At 45.4% G+C, this 13,389-nt stretch overlaps 1 protein-coding gene across 1 annotated transcript in view; it reads right to left on the bottom strand.

Annotated features, from left to right (window-relative positions):
* LOC143275644 (uncharacterized) overlaps positions 1-10,062 on the bottom strand; it is a 29,715-nt gene extending 19,653 nt beyond the window's left edge. The window contains exon 1 of the mRNA XM_076579896.1: positions 9,921-10,062. The gene's annotated coding sequence lies outside the window, so the exon portion shown is untranslated. The remainder of the gene's footprint in view (positions 1-9,920) is intronic.
* Between the last annotated feature and the right edge of the window lie 3,327 nt (positions 10,063-13,389).

The following is a 13,389-nucleotide window of genomic DNA, read 5'->3' as shown; positions in this document are numbered from 1 at the left end:
CGCGCGTACATGTGTATGTATGTGTGCGTGCGTGTGCATGTGTGTGTGTGTGTGTGCGCGCGTGTGCGTGCGTGTGCGTGTGTGTGCGTGCGCACGCGCGTGCATGTGTGTGTGTGTGTAGACGCTAAGTTTGATTTTCCAGTCAAACTTGCAAGAAAGGGCGAGAGTCGGAATCGAACCCATACCCCTCACACGGACACTGTTGCATGGTAGTGGTGGCCACAGATGAGCGTCATCTTTTCCACTCTGCCACCTTCCTCCCCGGGAGGCAAAAGCCCACACACAGGTCAGTGAAGGAAGGCCTATCAGCACTACACACGGCGCGACCACCCACACAGGGTCAGTCAACAGGAACCAGCCCTCCTTCCCCCCTCCACACACACACACACACACACACATACACGCGCGCGGGCGCGATCCTCTCCCTACAGTACACACACACACACACACAGACACACACACAGTGCCTTGGCATGGCCCACAAAACGCGAGGAACGCCGAAGACAGGAAACACCAGTCACCATCTATTCATCCCCATCTCGGCAATAAGGGACGGACTCTCTTCTGCCTGCCTTACATCTGGGTCAGACGACTTCGCTGTGCTATGCCTGGAGGTCGGCTTACTAGTAGGAAGGCGGGCGGCCCAATCCGGCCTCTCCTTCCTTCACTTCCCCAACCCCAAGTCAGGAGCCTGCCCCATTCACACCTGGTATGGGTGGAGTGAGGAAAATCGGAGAAAAGTGCCCTTCCCCAACAACGACGCAACGCCCATGCCCTGAAGGCCCACCCTGGGGGAAGCCAGTTGCATTGCTCGGACGGAAGAGCCTAGTATGGTTGTAACCCGCTACTAACTGTGTGTAGTAGTATGGAACTGACCAAAGGCGTAGTTCGGTCAACGTAGGCATTCAGTCACGTAGTAGTCTAAGAAAATTACGAAAATACCTCAAAAAAATTGCAAGAAAAGGTTTTTTTGGCTCTATGTATTCAGGATTTTTCACACTATCACCTGTAAAAAATCGAAGAAAATCGAATGTCAGATAAGAGCAGGAAAATTAAATAAAGAAAAATAAACACAAGGAGATGGCGCGAACGGAACACCATATTTGAGTCTGAAACTCTCAACTGGGTCACGTCACTGACACCTTGTCAAGGATGCCACAACGGGGATGGGCCTGTTAAGTACTACGCTTCTCCGGCATTTCGTCCGCGCAGCTGAACCTGCCTACCACTGTATCTTATGCTTCTCTGTTGAGCGTACTGAATATCATACATGATTTTACAATGCTTCAGTGTTAAGTAATGTTTCCGAAAAAGCAAGTGTACTTACAACAGTCAAATTAGACTGTTACTAAAATGTAATCACAGTTATCATGATCTTAAAGTGTGCTAGCACAGACTGCATGGTAGTGGCATTGGGGTAGACAGGTTCGCGCGATTCCTCCGTGTTCGCATGTGTATGTGAAGTATGGAGTATGGAAAACCATGCGCTCAATAAAGTTTCTTTCGCTGAAAATTTAAAGATTTTCTATTTTGAGATTTCTTTGCAAAATGGAAATGGACTAACATCAAGACACATGTGTGATTTGCAAACACCCCTGCAGTGTTGACAAAACATTTTCCGTACTATCGGAAAAGGGCTGCAAAGGTGATAATAACATTTTTTTTAGTCAGTTTGTGGGCTTTCGTTCCCATCAGTTGTTTATTTCATATGTATTCGTTTGTTTATTTCCTTAAGCACTGTCTTCAAGGCTTAGCTTTTATTGTTTTCTTTTGTTTGTTTGGTGTTTTTTTGTTTGGTTGTTTATCTCCATTTAACTACTGACTGTGAAAGTGTGTGTGTATGAGTGTGTGTGTGTGTGTGTGTGTGCGCGCGCGCGCGCGCGCGCGCGTGCTAGGAAGGCGGAAGGGCGAGGGAGGGGTTAGGAAGGAGAGGGACGGAGCTGAGAAGAAGAAGAAGAGAAAGAAGAGAGAGAGAGAGAGAGAGAGAGAGAGAGAGAGAGAACTAACAGAAGGAATCTTGTTTACTGAAGGAAAAGAACAAGCACAGGATGACTTTTCTTACATACTACCCCCATTTTATGAAAAAAAAAAGAACTTGCGGAAAGGCAATAAGAAAAACAAGGTATTACATAAATGTATATGCCAGAGAACAAACGAATTTCATCAACTGACAGAGTACAGAAAAGCTAGTCAGTATGATTTTAACGCACGATGCATATCTGTGTATAAACAGAATGTTGCAACAGAAGAGAGACAGACAGACAGACAGACAGACAGAGAGGCCTGGTTGGTCAGGTATGATGCAAGCTGTTCACATGGGCAGTCACTGTGGCATCTCTGGCTTCCTGCCCATAATCGACTTCAGTCCAAGTGATATGGTCTGTCACTACTCTACCATGCATTTCATCACAAAAGAGGTCACACGACACAACTCAACACCTGTCCTGACTCTGGATCAACCACTCTGGTGGAAAGCCAAGGACATCTTGCTAATGAGCCTCCTGCCAGTTATATGAAGTCGATGGTGCTGCGCTTGGTGCTTTCCATGCTGAAATGAGCTTCTGAGGCTGCATTGGACGGTTGATGGAGGGCAGTGGGTTGCAATTGGTTAAAGGTTCTGGAACTGCCCTTCTCTCCAAACGTTGTCATGCACATGATGCAAGGAAAAGCAGTGACACGAGCAGGAAGGGGACATTTTTAAATGGACTCTTTGCTTAAACGCACTCGTGACTGCTAAGACATGTGGAGTCAAGCTGCCAACTACACAGAACCTAGATCTTGTTCCAGAAGACCTTTATTTGGAACAAGTGGATCAACAAGTTCAAAATGAACTTCAAAATTCAACTGACACTTACAAATCAAATACTACTGATCACACGGACTTCACCGAACCAATGTTAGATGAAGATCTTGATCATGGACTGGCTTTGTATAATTTCTCTCATGGAGGGCAAACTTGTAGCTCATGACCTTGAGACAAACACGCATCTTATCTCCAGAATTTCTGACAAGCTGGATGCAAAGAAGGAGGAGCTAAAACAACACCCCACAGCTGCCTTGTGGTTGCAATACATGCATCTCACAGGTATTTTACGATGTTTTCTGAAGGCAGAGAGGACGGGAAACTGGCATCTTCACCTGAGTACGTTGCAGGAGATGATACCTTTTCTTGCTTCAGCTGGTCACAGTCTGTACACAAAGTCAATCCAGCTGTACCTACAAGATATGGTGCAACTTGAACAAACCAACCCTGATGTGTACAACAAATTTCAAGAAGGTCATCATGTTTTCCGCAGAAGTGATCGCTACTTGGCTGGTCTTTCTGTCGATCTTTTATTGAGCAAGTGTTGATAAGAAGCATCAAATCAACAGGGAGGATGACACGTGATCGTGGAATGTCAGAATCCCAACGTGCAGCATGGCTTCTATCAATGCCCACTTGTGCTGACATCAATACGTCCATTCAGAACATCACCGGGTTGTCTTTCTCAAGTGAACAGCACAAAGACATCAGCATTGCCAGAAAGAGGCAGGATGGTCACGACATGATGGTCATCCTTGCTGTCCTGGAAGAGAGAGATCCCTTCATTGCTGGTCCTGTTTTGAAGAATACAGCCACAGGTATGGTTGAAACACCAAGGTGGATGCACACAAGGCAAACTAAGTGGGAAATAAAATCTTGAAGATGGAAAACCACAAAGCCACGGAATACACCTTTAGGTCAGAACAGGCTGTTACGATGGTCTCCATAAACACTGTCAAGATCGACGCAGAAGTGGTGGCTATCGAACCTCAACTTATGTTTCAGCGCCTGGTTTCAGCCGCAGGCAGTAAATACGAGGACAAGTGTGAGGTGTTCAGATATGAGCTGTCGAGTCACCCATCATCTCTTCCAAAGTCTTCTATTTTTCTTCGTCAAGGAAATAAAGCCCTTCTTGCTGATGAATCTGGAAGAGTTTCCAAACCCATGCCAGAGAGTGCCTTTCTTGGTGACGTGCGTTTGTTCTGCATGGAGAGGCACTTCTAAAAAAAAAAAACCCTGGTCTCGTGGCTCAACTTACATTTCCATCATTGAAACTTAGTGAGACATGTGCGACAGAAGTACAAGAAGCCTGTGATGGCTATACAAGTGGCCCAAGCACAAAAGACGTCACATGTATATGCAGAACTGAGGGGAAGTCGTCCACTGAGGTTCAGTTCACACCAGACATGACCCTGCATATCGGGAAAGACCTGTTTCTGGCCAATCATAAAAACAAGCAACGTTTTATTGATTTGCTTTCTTGTAAGCTGCGGAACAACGGATGCGTGACTTTCTGTTCTGAAGGAGATGCTGACTGCATGATTGTTGCTGAGGTTCAGGAAAGTGCAAAAGGCAAAGAGACAGTGGTTGTTGACGATGACACAGATCTTTTAGTCCTTTTGGTCTGTCATTTCAAAAGTGATTCAGAGGAAGTCTTTCTCAAGAAAAGCAGAAAGCCGTTCAGGTGCTGGAACATCAAGCAGTTTCAGAGTTCACTTAGCAGCTTATGTCATATCTTGCCTGTCGTCCATGCAGCCATAGGTTGTGACACAACGTCACGAGCTTTTGGAACTGGCCAACGGACAGGTTTCCAGAAATTCCTGAGCTCAGAACGACTTTGTGAACTGGCAGAGACATTCCTGAAGAACTTCGAGAAAAATGAGATTGTTGTTGCTGCTGAGCAGATGCTCTTGTCTTTGTATGATAGGAAGACAGCGTCCACCCTTGACAAGATTAGATACATGATGTTCTGTTCAAAGGTAGCGTCTGGGACAACATTCATACAAGTTCACTCACTGCGCCCAACGTCCTCTGCTACCACATACCACAGTTTGAGGACATATCTGCAAGTCCAACAGTGGAAATGACACACTTGTGCTGGGACAATTGGGCTGGAAGATTGTTGACAACCAGATGGTGCCGCCTTGCACAGCAGACTTGCCTCCTGCTCCTTCCAAGCTTCTGTGCATTATCCGCTGTGATTTCGAGTGTGACTGTGACAAAAAGGTGTACCTGCAGAAAACAAGGTTTTGATGGCTCGCCAGCATGTGGAGAGTGTCATGGAATACATTATTCGAACTCAGCACAGGTGACAACCGCTGAAGAACAACACTAAGAGGGAAGCCTTTGTGAGTATGGACATTATTATGAATTAGTCCAGTAATTCTATGATAAAAAGTGGTCTAATCCCAAAATAATCGCAATATGTTGGGGTTTTTTCAGACTTGCATCTATACTTATTGGTAAAGAATGTCTGCAAAATGTAAGTGTATATTTTAAAAATGCAACCTTAAGACGTATAAAGACAGCTTTGAGTGAATAAGTCGCTCTGCTTATACATTGCCTTTCACGTTAACAATGTGCACAGACTGTCAGGATCTGACATAGATGAATCCATTAGAATAGGCAACATCTCATGTATGAATTCCACGCTTCCAGGTCACAGTGGACAAAACATCTACATGAATGACACATTTTGCGCGCGCATGTGTGTGAGTGTGCGCATATCCACATTTGGTGATATTTTGCTTTCAAATTCAAAATAATGTTTTGCCTCTTTCTTTCTTACACACACACACACGCACACACACACACACACACACACACACACACACACAGAGTTGTTTGAAATACCCCCACGACAGAAGATAATAATAATAAATAAAATGAAACAAACAAGACAGAGTTCATAATTAGATAAATAAATGAATTAACAAAAATAAAATGAATGATAAATGTGTAACTAACAAACTAAAGATAAAACAAATAGATGAATAAGTAAATTGATAAATACATAAATAGAAAAAACAAACAAACAAACAAAATAAATCAATGTTTTTAGAACCCAGACAATGGCTTGTCGTCACTTCAGATCACACAAGTGCCTTGATGACCCAACGTTTCCATTTTACATACAATTACTTAATAAAGTTGAATATTGTAATTTCTTCAGTAAAAAAATTTTTTTAAGCGCATGGTTCACCATACTTCAACATCACATTTTGCGAAGGCAACATTGAACCTTTCTTAAACGCCACTTTTGCTGTCTGTCTAATTGCAAATTAGGAACAAGATAACTGTTATATCAGTTCAGTAACTGATTCAATTGACAGTTATAAGTATGTTTTATTATTCCGGAATCACTAATTGCCAACAAATCAACGTAAAACATTCACTACGGTCAGGGAAGTACGAAACAGGTTTCACTGCACGGAGTGAGAAAGCGCGGGGAGGAACCAGGCCTGCCCGCAGAGTCCGACTTGACAAGGCGCGAATGACAAGTTGCGGCAGCAAAAAGTATGGTGTGCTTTTTCTTCCATCTCGGCCTATTTATTTTTCTTTATTTAATTTTCCTGATCTTATCTGACTTTCGATTATCTTCGATTTTTTATGGGTGATAGAGCGAAAAATTCTGAACACGTAGAGCAAAAAAAACGTTTTCTTGCAATTATTTTGAGGTTCGGCCACTTTTTCTCACAGAATTACTAGACTATAGTGTAAATGTCCAAACAGTTAGAACCAAGCAATGCAACTGGCACCAGGCCCTGCATTGCTCGGACGGAAGAGCCTAGTATGGTCGTAACCCGCTACTAACTGTGTGTAGTAGTATGGAACTGACCAAAGGCGTAGTTCGGTCAACGTAGGCATTCAGTCACGTAGTGTAAATGTCCAAAAAGTTAGAACCAAGCAATGCAACTGGCACCAGGCCTGCATTGCTGGGACGGAAGAGCCTTGTATGGTCGTAACCCGCTACTAACTGTGTGTAGTAGTAGTATGGAACTGACCAAAGGCGTAGTTCGGTCAACGTAGGCATTCAGTCACGTAGTGTAAATGTCAAAGTTAGAATCAAGCAATGCAGCTGGCCTGCATTGCTGGGACGGAAGAGCCTTGCATGGTCGTAACCCGCTACTAACTGTGTGTAGTAGTAGTATGGAACTGACCAAAGGCGTAGTTCGGTCAACGTAGTGTAACTGTCCAAAAAGTTAGAACCAAGCAATGCAACTGGCACCAGGCGGAAGAGCCTAGAATGGTCGTAACCCGCTACTAACTGTGTGTAGTAGTAGTATGGAACTGACCAAAGGCGTAGTTCGGTCAACGTAGTGTAACTGTCCAAAAAGTTAGAACCAAGCAATGCAACTGGCACCAGCTGGAAGCCAGATGATCTCACTGGTGAACACTGGATCAGAGGTTCAATGCCTGATTCCTGCCACGTCTGCCTCTGTCATTCACAGTGATGTACACACAAGACATCTGTCTGTCTATCTGCCTGCCTGTCTGTCTACCTCCCCCCCCCCCCCCCCCCGGCCCCCCAACCCCGCATTCCTTTAGCTCTACAGCGCAGCGAACGTTTATTCAGAATACATCATCTATAATGTGTATCCAATATGCTGTTTTGGCAGTTCTTTCATCGTCTTCTTTTTATTGTTATTGTTGTTGTTTTTCTGCAATCGCAGAGTAGCTACGTCTGGACCTTATCATGAGAAACAAACACGCCGATTCCGTTGCACACACACACACACACACACACAGAGTGACACACACACACACACACACACACAACCAGCCGTCAAACTGGCAGGCCAGATAAACGCCGCAGGGTGTCAGTCTGTACCGTCCGGGACTGTTCAGTGTTATGTAACTGCGCAAAACTAACCAACAATGACTCCACAACTGGGAGACGCTTGGCATGCGAATGGGGGGAACGGGGTGGGGGTAGGGGCTGGGGAGGAGGGAGGTGGGGGTGGGGGGGGGGGGGGTCTGGACAGTCTCCAAGCCGTGGGGCACGTGAGTGCTGGTAAAAACAGCACCAGAACTTGACACTGAAGGGTTGGCGGGGATGAAATTCCCCCTCTTGTTCTTTAGTAAGTGGTGGTGGTTTTCTCTCTTTCTTTTTTGTAAAGTCATGCAGTGAAATGTGTGTGTGTGTGTGTGTGTGTGTGTGTGTGTGTGTGTGAGAGAGAGAGAGAGAGAGAGAGAGAGAGAGAGAGAGAAAGAGAGAGAGACTGTGGACACGCTCACATTCACACCCATAATTATTATGCTCGCACACAACACGAAGCTGAGATACGGATCTAAGCAGACTCGCGTGTTGCCGTGCATCTGAACTTGAAAAAACAACAACAAAAAACAACAACAACAACAAACAAACAAAAAAACATGGCACATTTTCACACAGATTGGAGGCAGGAGAATCTCTCAAGTTACACACACACACACACACACACACACAGAGAGAGAGAGAGAGAGAGAGAGAGAGAGAGAGAGAGAGAGATTTCGCAGCCACTAACAACAATCATCATCATGCATTTACATACGGCTTTCAATCAGCTCTAAGCACTTTACATTACTTATGTTATTCAGCCCCCATCCCAACCCCACCCCACACGTACACGGTATACTGCTGCAACGAACCACAAACAAACAAACGGACGGACGGGCGGACACAGAGACATTGAGACAGACCGATCGATAAATCCACTGCCACTGCCGGTAGAGGTGCAGTGACCGAAGCAAAGTTGTAGTAAAGAGTTCACTGACACTCAGCAGTCAGCTAGTCCTCCACGCACTGTGTATGTATAAGATTCTTTCAGTCTGGCAGGGATCAGGTTCGAAATCGGTCATCGGTCATTGACGCATTTAATTTTGAAATGACCTATTGTTTTTCAAGTTGCCAGGCACATGACTTATTGTTTTTATGACCAGTCAGTCAACCAAAGTAACCATCTCTCTCTCTCTCTCTTTAACGATCGCGATCGCTTTGTCGTCTGCTCCTACAGGAAATGACTATAAACTCGTTTATTAAAATACGGATCCGTGACGAAACGAAATCCGAAACGAATCTTTATCGCTGCCTTTCGCGAGCTTCGGCGAGAAGAATTGGCGTTCCCACTTTTGCATTAACCATTAGCCCGGGACGGGTGATTTTTGACCTATTGATTTTCAAAATGACCTATTGATTTTATGTTCTTCCGGTCATATGACCTATTGTCTATTGAACCCAACCTGATCTCTGGTCTGGAGAATTAACAAGAGAGAGAGAGGGACAACCGGTTGGTATCAAAGATCACACCCTATCACCACACAATGCCAAATTGACGTAGTGGAGTTCTGATGAAGCATACACAGATCATACACAACAACTGGCAGGAAAACACACTTTTCTTCTGTTGCACCAAAACAATGGAATTCACTGCCCTCACACCCCCGTTACACCCCAACACCGGCATTCAAGAGAGCACTCAAAACATATCTTTTTCAACCTGTACTTCTCTCAATGATTTTTTTTTAAAATCCATCTGCATGTGTTTGCTGTGATTTTTGTTGCTGGATGTGCTCTGTATGTTGATCTGTATTCATCTGTGATGATTTTGGTGTGTTTTTCGTGATACCTGGTTCCACTGGTGTTTATTTTTGACAATGGAGAATGTGATGTGCTTTGTTTTGCTGTGGTTTGCACCTGTGTAATTTGAGACTGTGATGGCGCCTGTGTCGATTTACACACACACACACACACACACACACACATATATATATATATATATATGCGTGTGTGTGTGTGTGTGTGTGTGTGTGTGTGTGTGTGTGTGTGTGTGTGTGTGTGTGTGTGTGTGTCTGTGTGTGACTTAGTCTTACATATGTATATTTTAGCCAATGTCATATGAAACTGTGTTGACTTGTACATATCTTCCGACATTTAGTCTTAAATTAGTATATTTTATTGTAAATTACGCGCGGTGAGCCCCATCTGAGATGAGGGTACTACGCTATATAAGCCTGCATTTCATCATTATTACACACACACACACACACACAAAATCCACAGATGGTTCCATGCGACAGAAGGGAACTGAAATCAGTCCAGACAACATTCCAGGTGAAGGCACGCCCCGCTCCTTACCCGAGACACAAGGACGTGTGTTCTGATCCAGTGCAGCTGTCCTGCACACAATGCTGGCAATGCACAAGTTCCGCTGTGGAAACTGGAATCAACAACACAATGTAACACGAAGTTTGACAAAATACGGTCACACCCCCTCAGAAGTGTTGGCAAGCGCACTCTGGAATCTTTCGAAATCTAATTCCTGGAAAAAAAAAAAAACAAAGAGGGCGAAGCAAAGGAAACAATAAATAAATAAGTTTCAGTTTCAGTTTCACTTTCTCAAGGAGGTGTCACTGCGTTCGGACAAATCCATACACGCTACACCACATCTGTTGAGCAGATGCCTGACCAGCAGCATAACCCAACGCGCTTAGTCAGGCCTTGAGTGCATGCTTACATATTTGTGTACCTATGAAAGTGGGTTTCATTTTACGTAATTTCGCCAGAGGACAACACTCTCGTTGCCATGGGTTCTTTTTCAGTGCGCCAAGTGCGTGCTGCACACGGGACCTCGGTTTTTCGTCTCATCCGAAAGACTAGACGCTCAGTTTGATTTTCCAGTCAAACTTAGGAGAAAGGGCGAGAGCGGGATTCGAACCCACACCCTCACGGACTCTCTGTATTGGCAGCTGAGCGTCTTAACCATTCTGCCACCTTCCTCCTTAAATAAATAAATAAATAAATAAATAAAGGGGCAAACAGACAGCACAAACTGAGGCACGAGAAGAGAGACGGTACTGACAGAAAGACACACAGCCACACACAGGATGAGTGGTGGTGGGCAAGGCAGAACGGGCCAGCCCGTTATGGCCACCACCACCACAGCGCGTAAAGCGAAAATGACGAGCTGTACACTTGTATGCTGGAGGAATAGAAGAAGCCTTCCCACTGATCTGCCTGCCATCCTCTTGTTGTGCTGCTCACGTGAACTGTCTTTTGTTATCCGATCTCTTGATGAAAAAGTAAAAGTTCTTTGGTGCCATGCATTCTCCTTTACAAAAAAAAGAAGAAGAAGTAATGTTTGAATGAGTGCATACCTCTGTGTGTGTGTGTGTGTGTGTGTGTGTGTGTGGTGTGTGTTGTGTGTCTGTGCGCGCGCGCGCGCAGGTATTCGTTCTATAAATATACCTTCGCATTACAGCTCTACACCCACGCAATGATGACTCGCCCCATCACAGCATACCATTCCCTTCAAGTTTAAGCCCCAACCATCTTACACTGAAGATCAGACTACTTCTCTATACCCATGCACTGGTGACTCATCCCGTCACAGCATAACATTTCCTTTAGGCCTCAAACAATCTTCTTAAACTAAACATCAGAGCCAGGCACGAGGTGTCATTAGATATATGTTGATTAAAAAATACCACAATTTCCACAAATGCCACAAGGAGCGAGAGGTGATAGGTGGAGGTGGGGATGGGTTGAAGTACTATGTAGAGAGCAAGAGTCTGGTGGGGATATGTACTAAGTTGAGAGCATGAGTCCAGAAGGTCTGGAACCAAAACGCCAAGGCAACGAATACCAGAACTTGGTGACGGTACGTTCAGAAGCCCCCCGGCAGGCATTTCCAGAGTTCCTCCCTGATAACAATGTTCTTGGTTTCAGTACAAACTTCAAGCCCAACACTCAGCTTATATCACAGATTGACGTAAGTTTAAGAGTTGGGCCAACAGCGAAGTGAGAGCTGTATTATCAATGGTTTCTGCATTGCAACGGGGGATCATTTACAGCTTGACTATGGCCCTCAAACTAGGAGGCAATATTGCGCTGGCTCTTAGCGCTGCAGCCTTGGGGACTAGTTCAGTAGTTGGCCTTTGTGAACCATGCCAACGCCGACTGTCCTAAAACCCTCTTGGCCAAGAGAGTGGGGGTGTAACTGGGCAAGACACTCCCCCCCCCCCCCCCCTTATCTCCACTCTCCCTTTCCTTCTTCCCCATGGCACCAGTACTACACAACTGTCTTCAGATCACGTCTTTGTCCTCACACATTCATCAGTGTCAGATACTGCCAATGTTTATGGGAAACCAACGACTCGGCTTCATCTTTTGTCCAACATTCGCCGAATAGTCTGCATGTTCGACTCTCGCTTCATATGTGGATCAAAATATTATCCAGCATTCGATGAACTGTCCGCATGTTCAACTATCGCTTCCAATGCGGGTCCAATTGTCGTTCAGCATTCGATGAATTGTCCGCATGTTCAACTCTCACTTCAAATGCGGGTCCAAACTGTTGTCCAACATTCGATGAATTGTCCTCACTTTCGACTCTCGCTTCCAATGTGGATCCAATTTTTTTTTGTTCAAAACATTCATTAACATTGTCCGCATGCTCGACTCTCGCTTCAAATGTGGGTCCAATTTCTGTCCAACATTCGTCGAATTGTCGGCATGTTTCACAGAGGAGATCCGCCGACCTGATGCGCAGTAAAGGGCTCAGCACACAGCCATTAGAGAGGCTGGCAACCCCAGCCTGCTATGTGATGTACACGCCCTGCCTGCTGTGTGATGTGTGTGTGTGCAGCGCGTGTGCTCCTTATCAGCTCCATCGGACTGTGTGGACCGTCAGATCAGGTAATGAGAAAGAGATGGAGAGATGTGGAAGTAAAAGGGTGGGTTGAGAGAGAGAGAGAGAGAGAGAGAGAGGGAAGATGAGAGGGGAGGGAGTGAGTGACAGAGAGCGGGGATGGGGGAAATATATATATATAATATATATATATATATATATATATAGAGAGAGAGAGAGAGAGAGAGAGATAAAACAGGAGAGAGAGAGAATGTGTGTGTGTGTGTGTGTGTGTGTGTGTGTGTGTGTGTGTGTGTGTGTGTGTGTGAGGGAGTGTGTGTGTGTGTGTGTGTGTGTGTGTGTGTGTGTGTGTGTGTGTGTGTGAGAGAGAGAGAGAGAGAGAGAGAGAGAGAGAGAACAGAGGAGAGATAAAATGGGGAGAGTGAGAGAGAGAGAAGGAGTGAGAGACAGAAAGAGAGAACAGGAAAGAGACAGACGTATGGACACGGAGAGAGTGAGTGAGTGAGTGAGTGAGAGAGAGAGAGAGAGAGAGAGTCAAAGACAGAGACAGAGACAGAAACAGAGACAGAAACAGAGGCAAAGACAAAGACAAGAGTCACTGAGCACACACACACGGGCCACACACAAGCTCCACTGAAGGCGGCGGGCGGGTTAGCGGGTCAAAGAAATTCCAGCACTAACAGGCTGGTAGTTAATAAACAAGGGGATGTGGCGTGTATATTACATATTATACACAGCTCCAAGATATCTAGCCCCAAACGAGATAACGGTCTAGCCAGGACACTGGGCCAGGCTCCAATTAGCCGAGCTGCTCTGCTGCTGGCGCTGGAGGGCTGGGTCAGAGCACTACTAAATACACTATTATTATAACCTGCTGGGAGTGGTGGCCTAGGTACCGCCGCCCCCCCCCCCGCCCCCCCCCCACATGCCCAGGAGGCGAAACAATCTTGAGCGCAA

Source organism: Babylonia areolata, chromosome 30, assembly GCF_041734735.1.
Source record: "Babylonia areolata isolate BAREFJ2019XMU chromosome 30, ASM4173473v1, whole genome shotgun sequence".
NCBI lineage: Eukaryota > Metazoa > Mollusca > Gastropoda > Neogastropoda > Buccinidae > Babylonia > Babylonia areolata.
This window is presented reverse-complemented; position numbering and strand designations above follow the sequence as displayed.